The following is a 13,842-nucleotide window of genomic DNA, read 5'->3' as shown; positions in this document are numbered from 1 at the left end:
GTGCTATCAGAATCACCGATGCTCTCTCCTGCTTGATCTTGGCAATCAGTTGAGGGAGCAGAGGAAACGGTGGAAACACATAAGCCAGGTTGAAAGACCAGGGTGCTGCTAGAGCATCTATCAGTGTCGCCTTGGGATCCCTGGACCTGGATCCGTAACACGAAAGCTTGGCGTTCTGGCGAGACGCCATGAGATCCAGTTCTGGTTTGCCCCAACGATGAATCAGTTGTGCAAATGCCTCCGGATGGAGTTCCCACTCTCCCGGATGAAAAGTCTGACGACTTAGAAAATCCGCCTCCCAGTGCTCTACACCTGGGATATGGATAGCTGATAGGTGGCAAGAGTGAATCTCTGCCCAGTGAATTATTTTTGAAACTTCTAACATCTCTAGGGAACTTCTCATTCCCCCTTGATGGTTGATGTAAGCTACAGTCGTGATGTTGTCCGACTGAAATCTGATGTACCTCAGAGTTGCTAACTGAGGCCAAGCCTGAAGAGCCTTGAATATCGCTCTTAGTTCCAGAATATTTAATGGAAGGAGAGACTCCTCCTGAGTCCACAATCCCTGAGCATTCAGGGAGTTCCAGACTGCACCCCAACCTAGAAGGCTGGCATCTGTCGTAACAATTGTCCAATCTGGCCTGCGAAAGGTCATACCTTTGGACAGATGGACCCGAGATAGCCACCAGAGAAGAGAATCCCTGGTCTCTTGGTCCAGATTCAGTTGAGGGGACAAATCTGTGTAATCCCCGCTCCACTGACTGAGCATGCATAGTTGCAGCGGTCTGAGATGTAAGCGTGCAAACGGCACTATGTCCATTGTCGCTACCATTAAGTCGATTACTTCCATACACTGAACAACCGAAGGGCGCGGAATGGAATGAAGAACCCGGCAGGAATTTAGAAGCTTTGATAACCTGGACTCCGTCAGGTGAATTTTCATTTCTACAGAATCTATCAGAGTCCCTAGAAAGGAAACTCTTGTGAGTGGGGATAGAGAACTCTTTTCCTCGTTCACTTTCCACCCATGCGACCACAGAAAAGCCAGTACTACGTCCGTATGAGACTTGGCAATTTGGAAGTTTGACGCCTGTATCAGGGGCTACTGCTATGCCCCGCGGCCTTAGGACCGCCATAAGTGACCCTAGAACCTTTGTAAAGATTCTTGGGGCTGTAGCTAATCCCAAGGGAAGAGCTACAACTGGTAATGCCTGTCTTAAAAGGCAAACCTGAGAAACCGATGATGATCTTTGTGTATCGGAATGTGAAGATAAGCATCCTTTAGATCCACTGTAGTCATATATTGACCCTCCTGGATCAGTGGTAGGATGGTACGAATAGTTTCCATCTTGAACGACGGAACTTTGAGGAATTTGTTTAAAGGGACACTGAACCCAAAAATTTTGTTTTGTAATTCAGAAAGAGCATGCAATTTTAAGCAACTTTCTATTTTACTCCTATTATCAATTTTTCTTTGTTCTCTTGCTATCTTTATTTGAAAAAGAAGGCATCTATGCTTTTTTTTGGGTTCAGTACTCTGGACAGCAATTTTTTATTGGTGGATGAATTTATCCACCAATCAGCAAGGACAACCCAGGTTGTTCACCAAAAATGGGCCGGCATCTAAATTTACATTCTTGCATTTTAAATAAAGATACCAAGAGAATGAAGAACATTTGATAATAGGAGTGAATTAGAAAGTTGCTTAAAATTTCATGCTCAATCTGAATCATGAAAGAAAAATTTTGGGTACAGTGTCCCTTTAAGATCTTTAGATCCAAAATTGGTCTGAAGGTTCCCTCTTTTTTGGGAACCACAAACAGATTTGAGTAAAAACCCTGTCCCTGTTCCTCCTTTGGAACTGGATGGATTACTCCCATAACTAGGAGGACTCGTACACAGTGTAAGAATGCCTCTCTCTTTATCTGGTGTGCAGATAATTGTGAAAGATGAAATCTCCCTTTTGGGGGGGAAGCTTTGAAGTCCAGAAGATATCCCTGGTATATAATTTCCAACGCCCAGGGATCCTGAACATCTCTTGCCCACGCCTGGGCAAAGAGTGAAAGTCTGCCCCCTACTAGATCCGTTCCCGGATAGGGGGCCGTTCCTTCATGCTGTCTTAGAGGCAGCAGCAGGCTTTTTTACCTGCTTACCTTTTTTCCATGTCAGGTTTGGTCTCCAGACCGTCTTGGATTGAGCAAAAGTTCCCTCTTGTTTATTATTAGAGGAAGTTGATGCCGCACCTGCCTTGAAGTTTTGAAAGGCACGAAAATTAGACTGTTTGGCCCTAGATTTGGACCTGTCCTGAGGAAGGGCATGACCTTTTCCTCCAGTGATATCAGCAATAATCTGCTTCAACCAGGCCCGAATAGGGTCTGCCCCTTGAAGGGAATGTTAAGTAGCTTAGATTTTGAAGTCACGTCAGCTGACCATGATCTAAGTCATAGCGCTCTGCGTGCCTGTATAGCAAAACCAGAATTCTTAGCCGTTAGTTTAGTCAAATGAACAATGGCATCAGAATAAAAGAATTGGCTAGCTTAAGTGCTCTAAGTTTGCCAAGTATGTCATCCAATGGAGTCGCTACCTGTAAAGCCTCTTCCAGAGACTCAAACCAGTACGCCGCAGCAGCAGTGACAGGGGCAATGCATGCAAGGGGCTGTAGGATAAAACCTTGTTGAATAAATATTTTCTTAAGGTAACCTCTAATTTTTTATCCATTGGATCTAAAAAAAAACACACAAAAAAACACAACTCTCCTCGACAGGGATAGTAGTACGCTTTACTAGAGTAGAAACTGCTCCCTCCACCTTAGGGACTGTCTGCCATAAGTCCCATGTGGTGGCGTCTATTGGAAACATTTTTCTAAAAATAGGAGGGGAAGAGAACGGCACACCTGGTCTATCCCATTACTTATTAATAATTTCTGTAAACCTTTTAGGTATTTGGAAAAACATCAGTACACACCGGCACTGCAAAGTATTTATCCAGTCTACACAATTTCTCTGGCACTGCAATGGTATCACAGTCATTCAGAGCAGCTAAAACCTCCCTAAGCAACACGCGGAGGTGTTCAAGCTTAAATTTAAATGTAGAAATATTAGAATCAGGTATCTTTCCTGAGTCATTAACATCACCCACTGACTGAAGCTCTCTTTCCTCAGCTTCTGCATATTGTGAGGCAGTATCAGACATGGTTCTTAAAGCGTCAGTATGCTCTGCATTTTGTCTCACCCCAGAGCTATCTCGCTTACCTCTAAGTTCAGGTAGTCTGGCTAATACCGCTGACAGTGTATTATCCATGACTGCCGCCATGTCTTGTAAAGTAAACGCTATGGGCGCCCTAGATGTACTTGGCGCCATTTGAGCGTGAGTCCCTTAAGCGGGAGTCAAAGGGTCTGACACGTGGGGAAAGTTAGTCGGCATAACTTCCCCCTCGTCAGATTCCTCTGGTGATACATTTTTTAAAGACAGAAAATGATCTTTATTGCATAAAATGAAATCAGTACATTTGGTACACATTCTAAGAGGGGGTTCCACCATGGCTTTTAAACATAATAAACAAGGAGTTTCTTCTATTGTCAGACATGTTTATACAGAATAGCAATGAGACTAGCAAGCTTGGAAAACACTTTAAATCAAGTTAACAAGCAAATATAAAAAACGGTACTGTGCCTTTAAGAGAAACAAATTTTGTCAGAATTTGAAAAACAGTGAAAAAATGCAGTAAATCAAACGAAATTTTTACAGTGTGTATAATAGGCTAACAGAGCATTGCACCCACTTGCAAATGGATGATTAACCCCTTAGTTCAAAAAACGGATAAAAAAAACGAAATAGACGTTTTTTTAACAGTCACAACCAACTGCCACAGCAAGCTGTGGCCCTACCTTCCCCAATAAACAACTTTGGAAAGCCTTTGGGCCCTTTAGAGATGTCCTATAGCATTCAGAGGGCCTTTGAGGGAAGCTGGATGTCACAGTTTGTAATTTTAACTGCACCAACTGTAACTTTTATACTACAACAGTGGAAATTGTTTCTAGTCAAAATAAAGCCAGCCATGTGGAAAAAACTAGGCCCCAATAAAGTTTTATCACCAAAGCATATATAAAAACGATTAAACATGACAGCAAACGTTTTATATTGCAATATCATAAGGGTATTATCCCTGGGAGTAAGCATGATACCAGTCGTTATTAAATCACTGTATTCAGGCTTAACTTACATTAATCCGGTATCAGCAGCATTTTCTAGTGTTTTCCATCTCTAGAAAAAATTATAACTGCACATACCTGATAGCAGAATAAACTGCACGCCATTCTCTCGCTGAAGTTACCTCATCTGTGTAATCCCCTCAGACATATGTGAGAACAGCAATGGATCTTAGTTACAACCTGCTAAGATCATAGAAACCTCAGGCAGATTCTTCTTCTATTTACTGCCTGAGATAAAATAGCACAACTCCGGTACTATTTAAAAATAACAAACTTTTGATTGAAGAAAATAAACTAGCTATATTTAACCACTCTCTCCTACAACGTCCTTGCTTGTTGAGAGTTGCAAGAGAATGACTGGCTATGACAGTTAGGGGAGGAGCTATATTACAGCTCTGCTGTGGGTGTCCTCTTGCAACTTCCTGTTGGGAATGAGAATATCCCACAAGTAATGGATGATCCGTGGACTGGATACACCTTACAAGAGAAATATATTATATAATTGTATTATTCTATAATTGTATTATCTTTTTTATCCCACCCCTCTCCTTTTTATTATTATTTTCATTTTTTCTCACTTTTTTATGTGGTCCATCTGGGATCCCTAGCGGGCAGGGGTTCCAGATCTACCATTAATTTCACATAAGCAAATTTGATTTGCTTCCCACATATGCTTACAGCATATATAAATATAAATATAGGTAATGATAAATATTATCCCTATTCCCCTAAGTATCATCTTTTTTCAGTGAATGCGGGACTAAACGAAAAAACCGTTGCCTAGATTACGAGTTTGGCATTAGCCTTAAAAAGCAGCGTTGAGAGGTCCCAACGCTGCTTTTTAACGCCCACTGGTATTACGAGTCAGGCAGGAAAGGGTCTACCGCTCACTTTTCTTCCGCGACTCGAGGCTACCGCAAATCCCCTTACGTCAATTGTGTATCCTATCTTTTTAATGGGACTTGCCTAACGCCAGTATTACGAGTCTTGGAAGAAGTGAGCGGTAGACCCTCTCCTGTCAAGACTTCTACCGCATTTAAAAATCTGTAGTTAAGAGTTTTATGGGATAACGCCGGAACATAAGGCTCTTAACTAAAGTGCTACAAAGTACACTAACACCCATAAACTACCTATTAACCCCTAAACCGAGCCCCCCCCCCACATCGCAAAAACTATAATAAAAATTTTTAACCCCTAATCTGCCGACCGGACATCGCCGCCACCTACATTATACCTATGAACCCCTAATCTGCTGCCCCTAACATCGCTGACACCTACATTATATTTATTAACCCCTAATCTGCCGTCCCCAACGTCGCCGCCACCTACCTACAATTATTAACCTCTAATCTGCCGACCGGACATCACCGCCACTTTAATAAATGTATTAACCCCTAAACCGCCGCACTCCCGCCTCACAAACACTATTTAAATTTTATTAACCCCTAATCTGCCTGCCCTAACATCGCCGACACCTACTTACATTTATTAACCCCTAATCTGCCCCCCCCCAACGTCGCCGCTACTATATTAAAGGTATTAACCCCTAAACCTAAGTCTAAACCTAACCCTAACCCCCCTAACTTAAATATAATTTAAAATTAAAGCCCCCCAAAATAATAAAATGCCCTACCCTATACTAAATTACAAATAGCCCTTAAAAGGGCCTTTTGCGGGGCATTGCCCCAAAGTAATCAGCTCTTTTACCTGTAAAAAAAGAAATACAATACCCCCCAACATTACAACCCACCATCCACACACCCCTACTCTAAAACCCACCCAATCCCCCCTTAAAAAAAACTAACACTACCCCATTGAAGATCACCTTACCAGGAGACGTCTTCACCCAGCCGGGCCGAAGTCATCCAAGAAGCCGGGCACAAGTGGTCCTCCATCCGGCAGAAGTCTTCATCCGATCGGGGCAGAAGAGGTCCTTGGAAATCAGTCAATCGGATTGACCTCGCATTCTATTGGCTGTTCCAATCAGCCAAAAGAATGCGAGCTCGATCCGATTGGCTGATTGGATCAGCCAATCGGATTTTTCCTACCTTAATTCCGATTGGCTGATAGAATCATATCAGCCAATCGGAATTCAAGGGACGCCATCTTGGATGACGTCATTTAAAGGAACCTTCATTTGTCGTTAATCCGTCGGCCAGGAAGGATGCTCTGCGCTGGATGTCTTCAAGATGGAGCCGCTCCGCACCGGAAGGATAAAGATAGAAGATGCCGCTTGGATGAAGACTTTTGCCGGATGGAGGACCTCTTCTGCCCCGATCGGATGAAGACTTCTGCCGGATGGAGGACCACTTGTGCCCAATTTCTTGGATGACTTCGGCCCGGCTGGGTGAATATGTCTCCCGGTAAGGTGATCTTCAATGGGGTAGTGTTAGGTTTTTTAAGGGGGGATAGGGTGGGTTTTAGAGTAAGGGTGTGTGGGTGGTGGGTTTTAATGTTGGGGGGGTTGTATTTCTTTTTTTACATGTAAAAGAGCTGATTACTTTGGGGCAATGCCCCGCAAAAGGCCCTTTTAAGGGCTATTTGTAATTTAGTATAGGGTAGGGCATTTTATTATTTTAAGGGGCTTTTTTATTTTATTAGGGGGCTTAGATTAGGTGTAATTAGTTTAAACTTCTTGTAAAAAAAAAATCTGTAATTTAGTGTTTGTTTTTTCGTAATTTAGTTTACTGAATTTAATTGTATTTAATTGGTAGTTTAGGTAATTAGTTTAATGATAGTGTAGTGTTAGGTGTAATTGTAACTTAGGTTAGGATTTATTTTACAGGTAATTTTGTACTTATTTGAGCTAGGTAGTTATTAAATAGTTAATAACTATTTAATAACTATTGTACCTAGTTCAAATAAATACAAAGTTGCCTGTAAAATAAAAATAAATCATAAGCTAGATACAATGTAACTATTAGTTATATTGTAGCTATCTTATGGTTTATTTTATAGGTAAGTATTTAGTTTTAAACAGGAATAATTTATTTAATTGTAGTTATTTTATTTAGATTTATTTAAATTATATTTAAATGAGGGGGGTGTTAGGGTTAGGGTTAGACTTAGGTTTAGGGGTTAATAACTTTATTATAGTGGCGGCGACGTTGGCGGCAGCAGATTAGGGGTTAATTAATTTAATATAGTTGCGACGACGTTGGGGGGGCAGATTAGGGGTTAATAACTATAATGTAGGTGTCGGCGATGTTGGGGGCAGCAGATTAGGGGTTTATAAGTATAATGTAGATTGCGGCGGTGTCCGGAGTGGCAGATTAGGGGTTAATAGTATAATGCAGGTGGCAATGATGTTGGTGGCGGCAGATTAGGGGTTAATAAGTATAAGATTAGGGGTGTTTAGACTCGGGGTTCATGTTAGGGTGTTAGGTGCAGACATATTTTTTATTTCCCCATAGGAAACAATGGGGCTGCGTTAGGAGCTGAACGCTGCTTTTTTGCAGGTGTTAGGTTTTTTTTCAGCCAGCTCAGCCCCATTGTTTCCTATGGGGAAATCATGCACGAGCACGTTATGCCATCTTGCCGCTACCGTAAGCAACGCTGGTATTGAGGTGAGATGTGGAGCTAAATTTTGCTCTACGCTCACCTTTTTGCGGCTCACGCCAGGTTTAAAAAAACCTGTAATACCAGCGTTGGCTTTATTTTTTTTGTTTTTTAAAAACTGTATTTTAATTAATTGTATTCTTAAAAATAAGTGTTTATCTTTGGAAAACACGCCTTTGTGGTGTGGATTACAATTAGATATTATTCCCATTATGTTTTGCCGTGATATCACAATGCATTGTCAGATATTGAATGGGGGATATATACAGTATCTCACAAAAGTGAGTACACCCCTCACATTTTTGTAAATATTTTATTATATCTTTTCATGTGACAACACTGAAGAAATGACACTTTGCTACAATGTAAAGTAGTGAGTGTACAGCCTGTATAACAGTGTAAATTTGCTGCCCCCTCAAAACAACTCAACACACAGCCATTAATGTCTAAACCGTTGGCAACAAAAGTGAGTACACCGCTAAGTGGAAATGTCCAAATTGGGCCCAATTAGCCATTTTCCCCTCCCCGGGGTCATGTGACTCATTAGTGTTACAAGGTCTCAGGTGTGAATGGGGAGCAGGTGTGTTAAATTTGGTGTTATTGCTCTCACACTCTCTCATACTGGTCACTGGAAGTTCAACCTGGCACCTCATGGCAAAGAACTCTCTGAGGATCTGAAAAAAAGAATTGTTGCTCTACATAAAGATTGCCTAGGCTATAGGAAGATTGCCAAGACCCTGAAACTGAGCTGCAACACGGTGGGCAAGACCATACAGCGGTTTCATAGGACAGGTTCCACTCAGAACAGGCCTCGCCATGGTCGACCAAAGAAGTTGAGTGCACATGCTCAGCATTTTATCCAGAAGTTGTCTTTGGGAAATATATGTATGAGTGCTGCCAGCATTGCTGCAGAGGTTGAAGGGGTGGGGTGTCAGCCTGTCAGTGCTCAGACCATACACCGCACACTGCATGAAATTGGTCTGCATGGCTGTCGTCCCAAAAGGAAGCCTCTTCTGAAGCCCGAAAACAGTTTGCTAAAGACAAGCAGACTAAGGACATGTATTACTGGAACCATGTCCTGTGGTCCGATGAGACCAAGATAAACTTATTTGGTTCAGATGGTGTCAAGTGTGTGTGGCGGCAACCAGGTGAGGAGTACAAGACAAGTGTGTCTTGCCTACAGTCAAGCATGGTGGTGGGAGTGTCATGGTCTGGGGCTGCATGAGTGCTGCCAGCACTAGGGAGCTACAGTTCATTGAGGGAACCATGAATGCCAACATGTACTGTGACATACTGAAGAAGAGCATGATCCCCTCTCTTCAGAGACTGGGCCGCAGGGCAGTATTCCAACATGATAACGACCCCAACACACACCTCCAAGACGACCACTGCCTTGCTAAAGAAGCTGAGGGTAAAGGTGATGGACTGGCCAAGCATGTCTCCAGACCTAAACCCTATTGAGCATCTGTGGGGCATCCTCAAATGGATGGTGGGGGAGTACAAGACAGCTCCATGATGTCATCATGGAGGAGTGGAAGAGGACTCCAGTGGCAACCCATGCAGCTCTGGTGAACTCCATGCCCAAGAGGATAAGGGCAGTGCTGGAAAATAATTGGGGCCACACAAAATATTGACACTCTGGGCCAAATTTGGACATTTCCACTTAGGGGTGTACTCACTTTTGTTGCCAACGATTTAGACATTAATGGCTGTGTGTTGAGTTATTTTGAGGGAACAGCACATTTACACTGTTATACAGGCTGTACATTCACTACTTTACATTGTAGCAAAGTGTCATTTCTTCAGTGTTGTCACATGAAAAGATATAATAAAATATTTACAAAAATGTGAGGGTTGTACTCACTTTTGTGATATACTGTATGTATATAAATGAGAAAATTTTATGTTACGTGTCCCATACATAATATAGGTGACTCATAATAGTAACGACATCTATTGGGAGATTTATTGCTTAAAGGGACACTGAACCCAATTTTTTTCTTTCGCTATTCAGATAGAGGATGGAATTTTAAGCAATTTTCTAATTTACTTCTATTATCAAATTTTCTTCATTCTCTTGGTATCTTAATTTGAAATGCAAGAATTTAAGTTTAGATGCCGGCCCATTTTTGGTGAACAACCTGGGTTGTTCTTGCTGATAGGTGGATAAATTCATTCAACAATAAAAATGTGCTGTCCAGAGCTCTGAACGGAAAAAAAAGCTTAGATGTCTTCTTTTTCAAATAAATATAGCAAGATAACAAAGAAAAATTGATAATAGGAGTAAATTAGAAATTTGCTTAAAATTGCATGCTCTATCTGAATCACAAAAGAAAAATTTTTAAATAACCAATATGAGAAAACTTTCTAATGTAACTTTTTAAATGTAACTTTTCATTAGGGATGGGCGAATGTTTCGCAACATTCGAAAAATGAAACGAATTTTAACACATTCGTTCTAATGAGTTTCGAATGTTTACATAACATTCTAACATTCAATTTTCGAATGTTCGGTTTAGAATTTTACGATTACATTCGAAAATATTAGTTTCAAAAAATTCAAATTTATATTTGTAATAGTATTTCTAATGCTTTATTTAAATGTAATATTCGAAGTATGCAATATTCTATATAAAAACATTCAAAATTATATATTTGTATCTATTATGTATCAATTTACTAGATTCCCTCCCTACCACATGAACTATTGAACTTCTGAATAGTATTTGTTAAATAGAATGTTAAATTCGAAATTTCGAATGTGGACATTCGATATAATTATAAACATTCAAATTCGAAAGTGACATTCGAAAACTGTAAATAGCATTCGATTATAGAATTTTTAAGAATATTTTTTCTTATCAACATTCGGATTTATAATTCGAATTTTGGTAATAACATTCATTCTAACATTCGAATTCGGAAATTTACACATTCGCCCATCCCTACTTTTCATCATAAGTGTATAAAGATAACCTCATCTGATCGATAAAATGTCAATCAAAACGTTTTAATGCAATTACATTAAGACAACCTTATTCGATGTGTGAATTGTCAATCAAAGAGCCGTGATGCTTTTATTCGCTACCGATAAACAGGAAGTGACACACAAAGGGTATATAGAGAAAAGCCGTAACATACTGAAACTACACCTGATGAAGGGGCGTAACCCAGAAACGTGTAGGGAGATTGCAGGTATTGTCTGGCCAGACAAGTGAGTTGCAGCTTTCTTTTATCTACCTCGATTTACATTTGCTTAAGCATTTTTAATCAGTTATTGATTTTATATCTGTTAGTGATGTTTTATATGCTATGATCAACAGGACTATTGGGATTTTTTTTTATCCTGCTTGAATCTTCCTTTTTCTCTCAGTCTGTTTGATTGTAATCATATTGAAACTGTTCAGTGTCAGATACACCTACGTCACACTTGAGTTCTCCAATACATTTATTATGCTGTTTTTCCTTTGAACTATATATATCAGTTTTTTTTATATACTATTGTGTATGGAATGATTGTAATAAAAAAAAATGATATACTTTTTGAGATGTGTTGCACTCACTATATTAAAACTTCAGTTTAGTGCTGTTAGTGTGTTCTTGTATTCTAAATAATTTTTACTAGATGTTATTATAAGTGTAACTGTACTTTGTATGGTATATTTGATGGTTTTTGTGATACTTTTTTGTTTTGAAAAACAGTTAAACAGAGATCAGAAGTCGCGCTAACCTGATGTGTATTACCTTCAATTGTTTATTTACTTTCAACTTGCGATACGAGTGAAAGATCCTCCCGCAAACAAACACCTGTGATAAACCCCTTTTCGTTTGTGCGTAACTGTTAGCGCTCCACTTGTAATCTAGCCCTAAATGAGTTTATTTATCTATGTACAGTAGGTATAGATATACATATATATATTTATGTATATACACACACATATAGATATCTATATATATTGTTTATCTTTGGGGGGGTTTAAATACAAACCTGCATATACATTCTATGACAAAAGATTTCTAATAAATAAAATAAATGCAGACGTGCAACACTAACTATTCTCTCTCCCCTAAAAAATCTACATCCATTTTCAATGAAAAACAAAAAATAATTTAACTTTTTTATACTTTTGAATTTTGAGTACCTAGGGAAGCACAAAACTTAAATATGCCACGGGGCATCTCCTTGGTAATGGTTTTAATGAGAAAAAACAGCTAGTTTAAATATAGAAATAAAAACTGAAGTAGGTATAACAAGTTATTTGGAACACACTGGGCTAGATTACGAGTGGAACGGTAGTTTGCGCTACTTGACTGCAAAGGGCTTCAATGCACTTATAAATATATATATATATCTATTTATGTATACATACATATTTACTATTTATGTATACATATGTATTTACGAATTTGTCAAATACGGAGCTTTGGATCGATTCGAATTTCCAAATTACCCAAGCAACGAAACTAAACTAATCCGAATGCATTTGTAACAAATAAATCCGAATAAGTTTGGATTTATTCTTTCAATGGATCCCTGAATAACATATTAAGACCTAAAGCTTTCACAGACCGCGAGCTTGTGATATGTGGTAAGTATGCTAATGATATATCCCCCAAAACTGCTTGCTCTAGTGCAGGTCGGCAAAAGTGGTGAGTGCCCATCTGCCAGTCCACCACCAGGTGGATCAATGCCGCCCAATTATACAATCTGAAGTCTGGTAGGGCCAAGCCCCCATTAAGGAAACCCATGCTCAGCTTCTCCCTTGAGACACGTGGCTTTCCTCCTCTCCATACAAAGCGGGTTGTTACAGCGTTTAACATTTTAACATCTCATTTGTTTAAGAGTAAAGGCAGCATGAGTAACGGGTATAATAACCTAAGGAGTATTACCATTTTAAGGAGGCCAATTCTCCCCGAAAACGAGAGAGGCAGGGATTTCCAACTTTTCATCTGCGCTTGCAGTTTGACACATATGGGCGCTAAATTATTAGAGTATAATTTATTAGGGTTAGTCGATATTCTGATACCAAGGTATGTAATTTCATTCTTGGCTACGGCGAATGGATACCCCTCATCAGAGCATTTTTTCCTGTGAAGCCATAGGATCTCTGACTTCTGCATGTTTACCTTGTAGCCTGAGAAAAGACCAAAGTCATTAAGCGTTTCCAGAATACAAGGTATATGTGTCTGAGGGTCTTGTACAAATAAATGCATGTCGTCCACGTATAGCGCTAGATGTTGCGGGACTCCTGCTATATCCATACCAGGAAAGGCTTGTCTTAGCTTGATAGCTAGCGGCTCAAGGGCTATATTAAAAAGGAGGGGCGATAAAGGGCAGCCCTGTCTGGTTCCCCTATGCAGATGTATGTTCGCAGAGAACAAGTTGTTGACAAGTATATTAGCCAGTGGGGAATGATACAGGTTTTTTATAAATGCCAGGAAAGGGCCAGAGAAATTGGCCTTAGTCATTGTGGTGAAGAGGTGACCCCACTCCACTCGATCAAAGGCCTTCTCTGTGTCAAGAGACAGCAGGAAGGCCCCCGGCCGGTCCCTCATCGAATTCTCTTGCATTCCAGTCCAAAAGTGCTGGACTATCTGCAGGACCCTTCGGACATTAACTACCGATGACCTTGCATACATGAATCCCGTTTGGCCTTCATGTATGATGCTGGGTAGTATAAATTTTAGCCTCTCGGCTAACAATTTGGTCAAGATCTTATAGTCCACATTTAGTAAGGAAATCAGCCGATAAGATTCTGGTAAAACACACTAGAGAAAAAAGCACGACCCTAAGGTCTGCTTTAAAAGGAGCACCACTTGCGGGAAATATAAAAAATTAATTATATGTTGTAAAAATATTTAAAACTTAATAACTAGAAAATTAAAATACTTAAAGGGACAGTCTACACCAGAATTTTTATTGTTTTAAAAGATAGATAATCCCTTTATTACCCATTCCCCAGTTTTGCATAACCAACATAGTTATAATAATATACTTTTAACCTCTGTGATTATCTTGTATCTAAGCCTCTGCAAACTGCCCCTTTTTTCAGTTCTTTTGACAGACTTGCAG

The sequence above is a fragment of the Bombina bombina genome, chromosome 3, assembly GCF_027579735.1.
Source record: "Bombina bombina isolate aBomBom1 chromosome 3, aBomBom1.pri, whole genome shotgun sequence".
NCBI lineage: Eukaryota > Metazoa > Chordata > Amphibia > Anura > Bombinatoridae > Bombina > Bombina bombina.
This window is presented reverse-complemented; position numbering follows the sequence as displayed.